The sequence below is a fragment of the Bactrocera dorsalis genome, chromosome 1 (genome assembly GCF_023373825.1).
Source record: "Bactrocera dorsalis isolate Fly_Bdor chromosome 1, ASM2337382v1, whole genome shotgun sequence".
Taxonomy (NCBI): Eukaryota; Metazoa; Arthropoda; class Insecta; order Diptera; family Tephritidae; genus Bactrocera; species Bactrocera dorsalis.
Window position 1 is genome coordinate 31,632,478 of NC_064303.1, and position 16,041 is coordinate 31,648,518.

The window sequence follows — 16,041 nt, forward strand, 5'->3', positions numbered from 1 at the left end:
GAATTGGTTTACCATATACAAGTACATCTAATGAATAAAAACATGGGTCATGTGTTATGTTAACTTTTACTAAAGACAAAGGAAGTTTTGTAAGAAAAACTTACAGTCCTTGCAATCTGAATCTTTTAAATCCTTCAGAAAAAAATTTCATGATAAACTTTATAATTAGAATATTATATAAGACCTATAAAGTGATACATTTTATAAATATTTCATATTTGATTTGATGTGATATCATATGGTAACACTGAAGTTATTGAAATTTTCAAGAATCAAAAAGAAACTCAAAACATAGTAAGGTGTTGAATGAATCAAGCAGATATAGTAAGAAACGTTAGTTAAACCAACGTCAAAATGGATCTTTTAGTATAGATTTTTCGGAAGTAAAAGTGAATGCAGATTTTAATAAACTTAAAAGTTTAAACCAATGTATATGGCTTAATCTATTAATAATAATTCACTCTACGGGCTCTTGAAGATCCGAAGTTTTCGAGCCAAATTTTCTTCAGCGATGAGACCCATTTCTGGTTTAATGGGTATGAAAACAAGCAAAATTGCAGCCATTGGGGCGAAGGGCTGCCATCCCATTCAAAAAACAACAAAGGCTTGGTTGGTTTGTGGACCAGTGGAATCATTGGACCATATTTCTTTAAAAGTGATGGCGATAAGTCAATGACGACCGTTATCGCCCCACGATAGCAGACTAATTGATGACTGAAGTTGATGTTTGTGATCTCGGCGACATTTGGTTTCAACAAGATGGCGCCACTAAACACACATTGCATCCATTAATAAATTTATGGGAAAACATTTCAGTGAGTAGATAATTTCACGTTTTGGGTCGGTCGATAGGCCATGTGATGTCGCACCATTAGACTTTTTCCTGTGACGATATGTAAAGTTTCAAGTCTCTGCGGGCAATCCTGCTTCGATTCAAGCTTTAGAGCAAAACATCACGCGTGTCATTCGAAAGTTACCAATCGGCATGGTCGAAGGAGTCATCGAAAATTAAACTCTACGGATGAGACGTTGCCGATGCCAAAACTTGAAAGATATAATCTTCGAAAGAATGTTTTTCGAAAGGTTATAAACATTCCGCATTAAATGTGAAATTTTTGAGTTTTTTCTTTAAAACTGTAAGGAGTTTTTTATATTGTGAAAGGGGGGCCCCGTACAATATAGTATTACTTTTTTTTTTTAAATATTCTTACATATGAGCCCTGTTTGGACATATTAATACGAAAAAAAAATAGTATTAAGTATCAGTAACATATATATAAATATATACACATATTATTCTGAGTTCTTAAATATTTTATGCTCACATTCACCTAAATTTTCAATTTGTCACTTCAGATTTTTCATTTCTCACACCCTTTATTTAACAACATTTTATTACCGCTGTAAATTTGCTGTAAAAAAACCTCTCCAATGCCACCAAAATTGCTTACATCGTCAAACTAATTTTTCTTTTTATCCACACAAACGTTTATTATCACTTTTAAGTTGCAGTTTTTCTCACCTTTCCTATCATCAAGTTCCGCTTATCATTCACACACACACCTGAGTTTCCTGCCTGCGAAAACCAACCAGACCCTGTCAGACACCTTCGGCCCAACGCGGATGCGTTCAAGTGTATGTCGCTTTGTAGAATTGTATATATAATATGTGCTTATGTGTCGGTATATGCATATGTGTTTGTATATATATGTATATGCTTTTTACTAATATTTGTGTGCGTAAACGTTTCGAATTTCCTCAGGATGTGCGTGCGCTTGCTACAATCCGGTGCAAACTCGCAGCAGTGCGCCACAAAATTACCCTTTACTGTTGTTGTTTTTTTTTAATTTAAATTATTATTGTTGTTGTTTTTGTTTAATTTCAAGTAGCTGCTTGAATTCTTTTTCAAAATTGTCCCATTTTCATTTCTGCGCTCTCTCCCACAAAAACAATTAATTCGAATTGCATATTTACTACACCCTCTTCTTTTTCTTCCTTTTCTTCCTTTTCTTCCTCTTCTTCTTCATACCTCTATTTGCCTGTGTGTACATTCCAAATGTGCTTCTCTACTTTTCAATACGCATGTCTATATTTGTTTTTATTGCGGCTTTCTACTTAATATAGCTATTGTTGTTGTTGTTAATGGGTATGCTATTTTAGTTGTATTTGTCAGTGGTTAGCTGAGATTGCGTAACTTTGTTGGGGTGGCGAAATTCTAAAGTTTGCTCGCTGTACATATGTTAATATATTCGACTGTTTTAAAACGCTCTCTCTGGTGGGCGTTTCGCTCAGCTTGCTACGCCTCTCTGAAATAGCACACGTGTTATGTTCTTTTGAAACTTGTGTGTTAGTAGTATCCTCTATTTGTGTAATTTTTCAGCGGCGGAAAAGCATCAGCTGTTATACTCGTATATGTATTTACTCTTTACTACTTTTGGTACCACAGCATTTTGAAAATCAGCAGTGATCTCGAATACAGCTGCGTCTTAGGTGGTCCATTCGGAAAGTCCAATTTTGGGCAACTTTTTCGAGCATTTCGGCCGGAATAGCCCGAATTTCTTCGGAAATGTTGTCTTCCAAAGCTGGAATAGTTGCTGGCTTATTTCTGTAGACTTTAGACTTGACGTAGCCCCACAAAAAAAGGTCTAAAGGCGTTAAATCGCATGATCTTGGTGGCCAACTTACGGGTCCATTTGAGATGAATTGTTGTCCGAAGTTTTCCCTCAAAATGGCCATAGAATCGCGAGCTGTGTGGCATGTAGCGCCATCTTGTTGAAACCACATGTCAACCAAGTTCAGTTCTTCCATTTTTGGCAACAAAAAGTTTGTTAGCATCGAACGATAGCGATCGCCATTCACCGTAACGTTGCGTCCAACAGCATCTTTGAAAAAATACGGTCCAATGATTCCACCAGCGTACAAACCACACCAAACAGTGCATTTTTCGGGATGCATGGGCAGTTCTTGAACGGCTTCTGGTTGCTCTTCACCCCAAATGCGGCAATTTTGCTTATTTACGTAGCCATTCAACCAGAAATGAGCCTCATCGCTGAACAAAATTTGTCGATAAAAAATTTTCGAACCGAACACTGATTTTGGTAATAAAATTCAATGATTGCAAGCGTTGCTCGTTAGTAAGTCTATTCATGATGAAATGTCAAAGCATACTGAGCATCTTTCTCTTTGACACCATGTCTGAAATCCCACGTGATCTGTCAAATACTAATGCATGAAAATCCTAACCTCAAAAAAATCACCCTTTAGTATCCTCTGTTTGTGTAATTTTTCAGCGGCGGAAAAGCATCAGCTGTTATACTCGTTTATGTATTTACTCTATTACTAATACATGTAAGTTGGTTTTTATCGTAAATTCCTTGAGACTGACTTTTGGTACCACAGCATTTTGAAAATCAGCAGTGATCTCGAATACAGCTAACATTTCTTAATAATACTGCTATTTGATTGAGATTAACATATTAGTTCTCTTCTCAAACATAATTATTTTAATGCCAATATTGCAATAATTCATTTATTCAATCAAAGTTAAAAAAAAATCAATCATAGTTAAAAAAATAACAGATGGCAACATTTCTTAAAATTTGCTTCAACTTGATATATTATATTAAGTTGTTAGATAAGTCTCGTTTTGTTGGATAAGCCTCAAATTCATTTTTGTTGTTAACGATGTGATTGTTTATTGACTTTGATCTACTTATATGAACTCCAAACAGGTGGTAACTCTTCTCAAAATTTCATATTTTCGACAGAAGGTTTTCTCAAAGAAACTTTTAGTACCAATTTTGCAACAATCTATTTATGAAACCAAGTTACATAAAAAATTAACAGGTGGCAATGTTGCTTAAAATTGACTTCGCCTATAAACCTTCTGATATAACGCTACTTTGGCAGATGAAACTCAATTTTGTCAACAATATGATTATTTGATTCAATTTGAACTATTTTTAGAATTGCAAGCAGGTGGCAACCCATTAAAAAAAATTGCCCAGAGAAATGTTTCTCAGGAATATGCATTTTAATGCTTATACTACAATAATACACAAGTTATATTGTATTATTTTTTTATAAATATCGTTATTTAATTTTAATTGATCCATTTATTTGAATTTCAAATAGGTAGCAACTCAGTTATAAACAAACTTCAACAGAATCCTTCGTATATTATAATAACCATGTATTATATTAAGTAAGCAAAAATTGTTAAATTAGCAACCCTATCACAAAACAGCATCAACTGTATGCCTCTTAAGAACTTTTTAGTTGGTCAGGTTTGGGATCACCGTCCTGCTGAAATACTACTTCTTGCTTTTGTCTACAAAATCGGGCAAGTAGGTCTTCAATATATTCAGGTTATTCTCTCCTTTCATTATTCCATCGATTTTATGGATTGGTTCAATATGCCACCATGTGAAGTAGCCCCACATCATCAAGCTGCCTCCGCCATGCTTAATAGTTTGCTTCACGTGATGTCTTTGAATCCTTTCATTGGGTCGCCGCCAGTAATCACTTTTTCCGTCCGATTGAAAACGATTTATTTTCACCTCGTCAGACCTAATTACACGTTTCCAGTCATCAACGTTCTAATTTGTATGGCTTTTGCAGAAACTGAGTCGTGCTGTTCTACTTTCCTCATATAATGCCGGCTTTTTTTTCTTACTGCTGACCCAATCCAATTCAGTGCTCTGCGTGCTGTCCATTCGCTTACACCTTTATTTAAAGCTTTTTCGGCCCTTTCTGGTGTAGCTGTGTTATCCTTTTGCATTTCCCGGATCATTAAGCGTGCATCTGCTTCCGTGAACCTTTGTTTGTTTTCCGGACAATATTTCCTCTTTTGTGCACGTTGGTTACAGTACGCTGGCTAACACCTAGTTTATCTGCAATTTGCCTAGACGAGAGACCATCTCTTGTCAATGTCACGATGCTGTTTTCTAATTCAACAGATATTTTCTTCATTTTTTTTTTAAAGTAGATGTTATTTCGTCAAAAAACTTTAAAAAGTGAGACACGTGCACAGAAAATGCAACTGAATAAGTAAACAAAAAATAGTGGTAAATCCCCGTTATGTTGATCACGCAATCGTTTTTTTTTTTTCGAATGTGCAAAACGTGCAATTCTGAGTAAATGCGGCATTGCAAAGATTTCGTTAGAAAACTGGTCGTTCCAATTTTTTCATAAGCGCCATAGGAGGCTTTTGTAAGAGGAAAAATAAGTGAACAAATTCCAAAAGTTTTGTTAAAATTGATGAAGTACTAAAATTTTTACGGGACCATACATGCAGTATTGATAACCATTTACTCAGTTATGCACGCTACTGTGTTTATCGTTTTAATGCGTTACAAAACTATAGATATGGCAACCCTTTTTACAAATCCTTTAACTTAACTATTAACTGCACTAGCCTTTTTCGCATCCACATTTATTTTTTCTTTTGTATGAAATATACCCTGTCAAAAAAGTATCGGCAGTTTATAAATAAAACGAAAATTTTTCAATTATCGTCCAAATTTATTTTATCACCTTCAAAGTAAGCGTGTCGTAAGTGCCTCATAACACCAAGATAATACTCTTTGTGGGCGGTATAACCAGTGGGAACGTATTCATAGTGGACGACACCACGAATATCGAAAAAAACAATTAGCATTACTTTCACTTTCGATCGCCTTTGGCGCTACTTTGTGTTAGTGTGTTCTATTCGTAGACCTATGCCTCGTCACCAGTAATTATGCATGAAGGTGGGATCCGAATTGGCTTGATCCAGCATGTCTGCCATTACCTGCTCTCGATACCTATTTTGAAGGAAATTCAACGCTATCGGAACAAGTCCAGCAGCAACGCGTCGCATGCCCAATTTTCATGCATAATCGTACGTACGCTTTCGTGTGACATCACCAATTTATGAGCAATCTCTCTTAAGCTCACATGCCTATTTTAGGCAAACTTTCCTCCACTTCTTTGACGTTATCATCGGTCACACTCGTTAAAGGCCGTCCAGAACGAGGCATGTTTTCAACGGTCTCCCGACCCTCCTTGAATGCTCTGTTCACCAAAATCCTTCTGCAACATTTTACATGTATGGGCACATGAAAAATTCGTTCGCAACACAAAACTTAACACAAATACGTTGATCAATATTTTCGGTAATTGTAAAAATCGTCAAACACTACTGAGGTCAACTGACATAAACAGCACTGCTTGACACATCACGCTAATTTTTGGCATCATAATTAAGGATAGTTGTACCAACCTAGGAAAAAAAATGTACCCGTCTTCCATAACATACATAATGGTATGTCTGTGTGTCAAAAACTAGTTGAATCGGACCAATAAGAATTTCGAACTTCCGGGTGACTTTGTACTACATATATCGCCGAATATGTGAGTTATCCCAATGAAAATAATAAAGTGTGTTTCATTCATAACAGTCTATCTTTGAGCCTAAACTAAATAAATTTGAGCGAAAACTAGGCCTAGCCCATAAATAACTAATATCAGGATTTTCGAATAACCAGCTGGCTTTACTCTATATGATTGGTTTTACACCTTAACATATTTCCCTGGCAATGACTCTTCCTTACTTGTTTCACTTATGTTTATATATTCTTGAAAAATTTGATTTTTATACATAATTTTAGGGCTTCTTTTCATTTTTGCTTTGCTAAAAATAACCAACAGGTGGCAACATTTTAATTTTTTGTTTAAAAAGTGTCGAATATTACATCCAGCAATCTAGTAAAATATTCAAAACGTTACTGACTCCACTGTGGTAGCGTTTTATGTACTGCGAGCATGGCAAAATTTTGCTGCGTAACGTAAATTCGTTACAGTTTCATATCTTCTTCAGAACTTTGGAGAGATTTTCGGACTCACAGATCTCTTAAATAGGGATAACATAAAGATACTTGCGCAAAATATGATATAGTTTTTTTTTTTTAAATACAAAGTTCACAATGAATTAAAGAGTTTTGCACTTTTAAGACATTTAAGTCAATTTACCGTTAGTTTCTCCTTCACCCTAACCACAGTTTCACTGGCAATTCAATAAGTGCCTATTCACACATTTTTCTACCATTCAGCGAGTGTATCTGTGTGTGCATAATCAATGTATTCGTATCACAGCGTACCCATCTTGACTTGTTGTAATTGTTGCTGTTGTTGTGCTTAAATTTAAGATGCTGGTCATTTTGTAGCCGTAGGCTCATTTCATGCATTTTTCATGCGCCATTTTGCAGTCAAGCGCTCAATGAGCACTTGAGAAATCACCGACAATGTTGCAATGGCAACAACATTTACAACAATAACAACGACGATGGCAGTCGCATAACTTTGTTGCAATCTCAAGTAGTTGGCATGGCAAACTTGTCAAGTAATTGTCAATGTGATTGCTACTGTCAGCATTTCCATGCCTATACGCCTCTCTCGGATAGGTGTGTTTGTGTGCATATATATGTGACTCTATGAATCTGTGGCATATTATGCTTTAATAAGCCTAGACTCTTGCCCCAACGCATAGGTCTACACAATTTGTCACATGCTGTCAAACTTTTCACACGCAAATGTACCCACAAGTGCCTATAAATCCACACACAGTCATAAACAAAGATGTGAGTACAAACTTTCTGTTAGACTACACCAATATGCAAAATAGCAAGAGCAATATAATTATAAGTAACAGAGGGAATCAGACCATAAAAGCTGAGGCTTTTTGAAAAATACCAGAAAGCTATGGCTTGTCATAGTCAAAAAGAGAGAAATATGTGTTGCAAACTGTTGCTGTTTTTGTAATCTAAAAAGATGTGTCATCTCAGCGATCCCTGATAGATAGATTGAAAGAAAATAATTGAGGTTTTTCACCGCAATGTATGATCTATTGTGTACTCTCCTACATCACATATGTATAGTCTGAATCAGCGATCCAACACAATTTCAAAGCCTTCTTGGCCAATTCGACATTAAAATATCGCATGTAAGCTCATCCTCGATCCTTTAATGGCTCTTCCAGCAATCATTATAATTTTTTTTTATTATTTCTATCGTAACTATCTAAAAAAAGTGTGCAGCATTTTCTGTTCTAACATCTGTCTATTGGATCAGCACCTGCGGTGATACATTTTCATATGTATCCAAAAATGGAGAACAGAACATCCTTGCTTTTATTTCAAAAAGGTTAAAAATGGGTCAATACTTCCCGTAGCCGTTATATGAACTAATAAAATAGACTTTTAAGCTTACAGTTGACTTTATACCATATATTCTGCGCAAAATATGAGTTCTGTTTATAACATTTAAAGAGCGTTGTTTTCTGGTAGAAAAAATTTATAAAATCGGATCAATAACACTTCTAGCCCTCCATAAGCGGACTATAGGGATTTGAGATTTTCCAGTGGAATAATTTTTATATCCTGAACAGGGTATATTAAGTTTGCCACAAAGTTTGTAACACCCATAAGGAAGCGTCAAAGACCCTATAAAGTATATATATAAACTAGCTGGCCCCGCAGCCGTTGTCCTGCGCGAAATTATGTGTTTTGAAATGAAAAGACAAAAATTCATATTTTATTGATATTCATTTATTTGCTATTTGTCTACATTTTTCTTCAATGTAACGCAGCTTGATAAACAAAATTTTTTGGTTTCTGTTCCGGTGCGTAAATGTAAAGAGAAGATAGTTTTCCAACTCGTGAGCACGCCACGTATATCTGGCCGTGTGAAAAACATAGCATTTCCAAATGTATGCCACCCACTATGCGACTATTCTATTGATCGTCATTTTAAATTCAATTTTCACTGGAAACGGAATACTTTTGAACCGAATTGGCAAATCGTTAGAACTCAAAAGAAATCCGTAGAATCAAGCATTCTGTCCCTTATATTTGATAGGTGCATCACAATCTGATTGCGATGATGCGGTGTCATACCAGGCCTCTCCAAAGAATTTACAAATTCCTCTGGTAATTCACGGTGTCGTCTTCATTATCAGACGATCGATCGATTTGTATGATTGCAAATCTCCTGGAATTTGACTTTGAATTTTCCAGTTTAAGTCAACAACATAGGTATTTGTGGCAGCTAAGATTGCTCGTACACTCAAGGAATCGTACTTACGACAGTTTGGCCAATGTTCGTATAAACATTCCATGCATGCCTGATGCATCCCATGTATAATATCAACGTATTTCAAATAGAGCAATGTTCTCGCAAACGGATCACTGACGGGAGTTGAGAAAAAACTCGCTAATGTTAATTCTGTTGCTGGTGGTGTTTCTGTTGACTGTACTGTATTCTCTGGGTTGAAATAGACTCTTTGGTCATTCCCCAAATTAACTTCGAGACGCACAACAGTCGGAAAACGTTCATGAATTTCAAAAGAAATATCCTACAAAGCACTTTATTTCAGTTCACGTATCGACCGTGTCGTTTAAAACCAATAACCGCCATGTTGCTTCCTATGGTGACGTATTTACAAACGCATTTTATCGATTACACCAAACTACAATACGCAACATTCACATGACTTTTGAATGTGAATTAGACAATAGTGGCGAATATGGTACGACCCATGTGTTGTCAACTTTGATGTGTTGTTAACTTCGATATTTACGCCGATAGAGTGGATATCCATCATTTCCAGCTTGTGTTTCAGAAAAGCACATGGATAATGTTTCGCGCATTTATTGTCAGGCATACAAACCGAAGTGTGATTGTAGTGTCCGCAAGGTCCATAAACCATGTTGGATTTCATCACTTCATATAATACTGGATCTTTCTCTGCATCATTAATTTCCGCAGAAATGAGTTCATCAATTTGATCTGGTGTGACAACCATCCACCATCCAAAGAAGAATATGTACGTGCGACAAACCTCTCTTTTGCCACTCAACAGAGTACATTTAGCATCTAACAGTACCACATATACCTACCCTACTCCAAGATAAACTCCATGAAACATCGTAACTGTTGTTTGAAAAGTCGTGCTGTGACATCGTGACGATCGCTTGCTTATTGACCGCGATCCATAATTCCGCACGTATGTCACCGCATCCTGGGAGTACTTCTTGCCTTGCCTTGCCTTTGGCTGCCATACTTTGATGGACCGATATTAGGGCGACCTCTTCGTGGCTTCGTAACAAATTTCAATCTGCAATTGACCTCTTTGTGTGAAACGCACGTAAAGTTTTCACTGAATAATTTTTCTTTTGAATAGCCGGAATAAAAAAGCAAGCGACCGAAATTGAACTATTCAAATAATTTACAAATCAAAATATTGAAAAACAAAACAAACAAAAATTGAAAAAAAAAATGTTTATGGAAAAAAGATACTTTTTGGAATTATCCTAAAAAAAAAAGTATTCTCCTTGTTTGGGCGGAGACCTATCCGAATTGGTGGTAATCACCGGTCCAGGCGTTCTCTAGTTATAAGCGTAGTAACTTACATCACTTTCTTTTATAGATATTAAGCGATGTGATAAAAACTTGATCCACAGATGTCGCCTTTTTCTTTGGCATCGTTTTGTTTAATACACGTTTACGCCAATTTAAGGTTTGAATATTGGAAACAGCGATGGTAGCGCCATCTATCGGTTAAACATTCCAAATTTAAAAATTGAATAAACATGAAAAAATAATTTAAAAAACATTTTCCAGTGGACCAAATTGAAAATATAAACCATTCCTGAATCTCCTTGAACGTACACACAAAATTTCATCAAAATCGGTCCATCCGTTTAGGAGCAATTCCAAGGCAAACACACGGTCAGAAGATTTATATATATAAAAATGATCATTATGTTGAGCTGAGTCGATTTAGCCATGTCCGTCTGTCTGTCTGTCCGTCTGTATATATAATCGAACCACTATAACATATAGCTGCCATACAAACTGAACGATCGGAGTCAAGTTCTTGTATGGGAAACTGTCACATTTGACAAGAGCGCAATAGGACAAATAAAGAAAGGCACAATAACAATATGACAATGAAGATAGGGAATGGTAGTCGCGGCAGATGGACGGCCAGACAATTAACAGCCCTAAACTTATAGACAAGCCGTACATTTGAGAAGTCGATTTTTACACAACCCAGCTATTGTCCGGTCACGGATACTTCAAAAAGTACATCCTTTGAATGGGAAAAGTCGCAGAGCCGTCATGCCTATACAACGACGCGACAGAAGACGAAGAAATTCCAGTAGAAAGTTCTACATCAGGCCATTCTACTATTAATAGGATGGGGTAAGCGGATGGAAATCCACCGGCAAGCGATATGGGTAGAATCTTCGAACGCGGCGGAATCGCCAGCACTAGCAAAGGATTTATGTATATGTATAACACAAAAGTAAAACATTACATAAATAATTTTAAAAAATATGTAATTCAAAAATTAAAAAACAACTAAATAATTTGACAACATTTTAAATAAAAAAAATTAAAAAAAAAAAATTGGAAAATGTTGAAAACTAAAAAAATTATAAATTTCGCAAAAAAATATTAAATGTGTATTAAAAAAAAAAAAAAAAAAAAAATGACAATACTAAAAACTAAAACAGCAAATAATAAATTTTGATAATATTAAATGTTGAATAAACAAATTAAATTTTTTTTTTTTAATTAAAAAACGTAAAAAAAGTTATAAGTTTTGAAAATATTAAATAAAAACAATGTTTTAAATTTTTTTTTTTAATATTAAAAATTATAAAAAAATTATAAATTTTTAAAATATTAAACAGGAAGAAATGCAAATATAAAAAAATAGTTATTACTTATTTAAATAATATTATAAATTGCACTTTCTTATCTAAAAAAAAGTAATTATGCATTTAACGATTTTTGTGTTTATTACATTTGCAGTCGTTCCAATCAGTGCTGTTTGTCTACAATATTTCTCTCACACTACGCCACATGACACACAACTAACCACCTCCTGCTGCCAACATTAAACTCTGCTTCATTTGGCTCTCCTTCGTCTATGCGCTTTCGCACCATATTCGCGCTATTATTATATCTAAGCGCTGTAGATAAGTAAGTGCAAGTGAAGAAAACGCAAAATTTAAAACTAACATGCGAGAAAAAAATGTTCAACTGGCAAGTATACGCTCAAGAATTTTTGGGTTATTTCGCTTTTTTCTTTTCGCTATAAATTTTCCGACGTCAGTTTTTACTACTTAACATTCCAGCCACATAAAATCCTTTACTCCTTATCAGCTAATCGAACAATTGAACCATTTTATTTTACCACTTTTCTTGCGCGTTTCCTTTACGCTAACCTTTCACAAGCCACTCACACACACACATACACATACTAATATACTCTCGAACCCATCGCTGGTATCGTCTGCGCCATTAAGTGAGCGCAACCTTCTCCACCAACAAACATTCCGGCAGCTAAGGGCTCTACACCGCCCAGCTAAGTATGCACGAGAGATATACGACAACAACAACAACAACACTTTTACACACTTTAGGTGCTGACCATTAACTCCACCTGGACATTTTCACAAACACGCGCAAGCACTTTGCTGCATGCATATATAAATTTGATACTGCCACACATTGGCTGTGGGAATAAAGCAGAAATTCAGTTTTGTTACTCATACGCCCCGGTAACCGCTACGAGGCTGGCTGTAAAAAACACACCCGCGCACTTGACGTTGCGTGCGGCAAGCGCGTTGGTGTCATTGTAGTTGTGTTATAAGCGTACACACATACACATAAATGTGTGTATTTGTGTGTGTGTGTCGGTTTTGATTGTATTGGTCTGCCTCGTTAATATCCTTTTCACACACCCAAAAATGTGTTTTTGGTGACTCGTTTTGCTTGCACGCTTTATTGTTGTTTTCCTTTACCGTTTTTTGTTGTTGTTATAGCATTTCTTGTTTTTGCCGCTGCTGGCATTGTTTTTGTTTTGCCTACTTTATTACTTGATTATATAAAAAATTCTGTTTAGACTTTTCAAGACAAGCATTTCTTAGCGAAAAACCATTTTTGCTGGAAAATTTCGCTCTACAACAACAATAACACTAATAACAATAAAACATTTTGCTTACTTTTTCATGCTAGTTAGTTTTTTGGCCGACATACGCCTGCAAAGCTTCTTCTTTCACAAAATTTTCCACAAAATGTTATTTTCTTCAACCATCGCACACCGATTTTCTCACAAAAAAACGTATGCACTTGCACAAAACCAAAAAGAAATTTCATAAAATCTTAGAAAATTTTCTAGTAGTCACCGCACTGTGCAGAAATTACTTAATTTCTCTTGCAATTATATTCTTTCTTCATCAAGTATCTACACTTTTAGCCCAACGCCGTTTGGCCATTATTCTACAGAGTAGTCCGCGTTACAAGCTGCTGCTGCGGTGGCCCGCAACTTGTTTCTCCGCAACGCACGAGACTGTTACTCGGCACGAGTGTCGCAACCTAGCAAGGCAGCGCATACCTTTCGCTAGCAAGCAATAGAACTGTAGACAACAACAAAAATCCAACAGCGCACATAGCGCAGCGCCAGCAAAAGAGAATTGGCGTGTATGGGGAAAAAGGAAAATCGAAAGTAGAAATTCGAAATTCGAAATTCGTCGGCTTTGCAAAACAACAAAGCGTGGCAGCGAATGCGGCAAAAAATTGGGAGTGTGGGTTTGTCGGCACATTAATCGGCCAGTCGGTTAGTCGGTTGACGTTTCGTGTCCGTGCACATGATATGTTGAAAGCTTTTACAACTACGCAAAAGCTGCTGGAAGCTCAACAGTAAATAAGTGAGTGTGTGGCTGTTTTGAAAGTGAAAGGAAAGTGAAAAGGAGTTGCAAATTGGAGAGACTGGTAATTATGTTAACCAGTTGAGTGATTTTTTGATGCAATTAGAGCTTAAAGTTGGTAAGAGTTTAGATTGCATTTATTGAGTAACTCAACAGAAGCTTTTTAAAACTTAAAATTTTTATTGCAAGAAAATAGTAAAAACAAGAAAAAACATTAACTTCGGCTGCACCGAAGCTAATATGCCCTTCACAGGTGCTATTCTTTTAGTAACTATGTGTTCAGTTTGTATGGAAGCTATATGCTATAGTAATCCTATCTGAACAATTTTTCCGTAGATTATATTATTGTCTTAGAAAATAAACTGTGCCAACTTTAGTGAAGATACATTGTCAAATGTGAAAGTTTTCCAAGAACTTAATTCCGATCGTTCAATTTGTATGCCAGCTATATGCTATAGTGAGCCAATCTGAACAATTTCTTCGGAGATTACAATGTTGCTTAAGAAAATAATATATACCAAATTTTGTGAAGATATCGCGTCAAAAGAAAAAGTTTTTCATACCAACACTAGATTCCGATCGTTCAGTCTTTTTGGCAGCTATACGTTATAGTGGTCTGATTTCGGCAGTTCCGACAAATGAGCAGCTTCATGAAGAGAAAATGACCATTGCTAAATTTCAAAACGATGTCTTAAAAATTGTGTAGTTCGTATATACAGACAGACAGACGGACATGGCTAAATCGACTCAGCTCAACATACTGATCATTTATATATATACTTTATTGGGTTTCCGACGCTTCCTTCTAAGTGTTACAAACTTCGTGGCAAACTTAATATACCCTGTTCAGGGTATAAATACTTCTTAGAATAAATTTGGCTAAACCAATTTTTTTCCAAATTATATTTAAGTCGTATATCCATATCCATTGGTTCTTGAGTATAAGGAAAATGGAGCATTTCTCGATATTTCTGGAGTGTTCAACAACATCTCTACGGAATCTATTCTGAATAGTATACAGTCAATACATGTTGATCCTGCTAAACAACGTTGGAGCAGAAGCCTTGACCTCTAGAAAGTTAAGAGCAGTATAAACTGCCGCTGGAATAACCAAGGAAGCCTGTAGGGGTACTCCGCAAGGTGCAGTGCTATCTCTGCTTCTATGGGCAATAGGGGTGAATAAACTCTTAAGGATCAAAACGCCAAAGCCCCTAAGATAGAGACATATGTAGACGACATGGCCATCTTAATATCGGGTAAGTGTCTACAGATCATTAGCAGTATTATGACCACTACTCTCAATGCAGTACAGAAACAAGTTCATTCACTATCAGTAGCGTCTATACTAAATCTCATTGCGTTAGGTTGGGAAACTTGCTGAAAACTATATGGATGCCCAGACATACCTATAAGAATAGAACGGCAAATAAGTGTTCCCGCTAGAGACCATACAAATACAGATCTTGGTACACTATCAAACAACAAAAACAGGGTATACTTTATGACAGCTGATAGTGGACATGCAAAAAGCTTCTGCCTTTGAACAAAAGGAAACTCAGTCACAATCTAGGCGTCATCACAGGACGTCTACTACTAATATTTCACCTACGGCCGGATGAAACCGGGTTTATTTCACGGTTCTCAATGCTCCAACTTAAGCGACATCGGGCAGTTGGGGTTCAAAAACGTCAGATATTTTATCAGCTGCAGGATGAGACTTAATTGTTTGCCGCTCCGGCTCTTATTTCAACCAATCGACCACTAGTATACATTTTTGGCAACTCCAAAAGTATTTCCCCATCTTTGAATTTTTCAAAATGAGTATAGAATGTTAGTTTTCGGCAGAATTCTGTACTTCTTAATATTCTAAATAAAGTTTCCTGCTCACACAATACTTGCGACTCAATAAACTACGGATCTGATCGCGGAAATTAAGCAGCGTCGGTTGTGGTTAGTACTTAGTGAGTGCCATGTCTGGGAATGCAATCGGATGAATCTGAAATATTATTAATTTAATTATTGTGAAGCAAAAAAACTCTACACGTATTGCAAAAATATAAATATATTTCAATTGTGAGTGAGTACCTTTTATTATCTGAGTAATTCCATTTTGAGTCTTCTATAGAATATGAGTGACTATAAACATGAGCACTCATCGTCCTGTCACGCAAATATTGAACTCTCTGACTAAAATCAAAGATATTCCACTTTTCTGCGCACAAATTCCGGCGCTACAAGATTTTAGAGACTTACGAGTGTCGCTCACTTGCTATTATAGTAG

At 36.0% G+C, this 16,041-nt stretch overlaps 1 protein-coding gene across 12 annotated transcripts in view; it reads right to left on the reverse strand.

The window, feature by feature from the left end:
* LOC105223378 (sodium/potassium/calcium exchanger Nckx30C) overlaps positions 1–13,408 on the reverse strand; it is a 321,392-nt gene extending 307,984 nt beyond the window's left edge. For all 12 annotated transcript variants that reach the window (XM_011201095.4, XM_049452184.1, XM_049452180.1 and 9 more), the window contains exon 1: positions 13,056–13,408. The gene's annotated coding sequence lies outside the window, so the exon portion shown is untranslated. The remainder of the gene's footprint in view (positions 1–13,055) is intronic.
* Positions 13,409–16,041: the final 2,633 nt, after the last annotated feature.